The sequence below is a fragment of the Orycteropus afer genome, unplaced genomic scaffold, assembly GCF_000298275.1.
Source record: "Orycteropus afer afer isolate SDZICR_OR568_19922 unplaced genomic scaffold, OryAfe1.0 scaffold00576, whole genome shotgun sequence".
NCBI classification, from domain to species: Eukaryota; Metazoa; Chordata; class Mammalia; order Tubulidentata; family Orycteropodidae; genus Orycteropus; species Orycteropus afer.
In genome coordinates, this window is record NW_006922163.1 from 1,234,783 (window position 1) to 1,235,239 (window position 457).

Below are 457 nucleotides of genomic sequence, written 5' to 3' on the forward strand. Positions count from 1 at the left end.
GTGGCTGTATAGTAGGTTTTGAGATCCGGCAGTGTGAGACCTCCTACTATGTTCCTCTTCTTCAACAGTGCTTTGCTTATCCAAGGTCTCTTTCCTTTCCATATAAAACCAGTGATTAATTTTTCCATATCTTTAAAGAAAGTTGGTGGGATCTGGATTGGAGTTGCAATGAATGTATATATTACTTTGGGTAGTTTTGACATTTTCACAATGTTCAATCTTCCTATCCACAAGCACAGTATGTTCTTCCATTTATGTAGATCTCTTATGATTTCTTGAAATAGTGTTTTGTAGTTTTCTTTGTACAGATCTTTTGTGTCCCTGGTAAGATATATTCCTAAGTATTTTATTTTTCTGGTAGCTATTGTAAAATGGTATTGATTTCTTTACTTCTTTTTCAGGAATCTCTTTGTTGGTGTAGAGGATTCCAACTGATTTTTGTATGTTGATCTTGTAT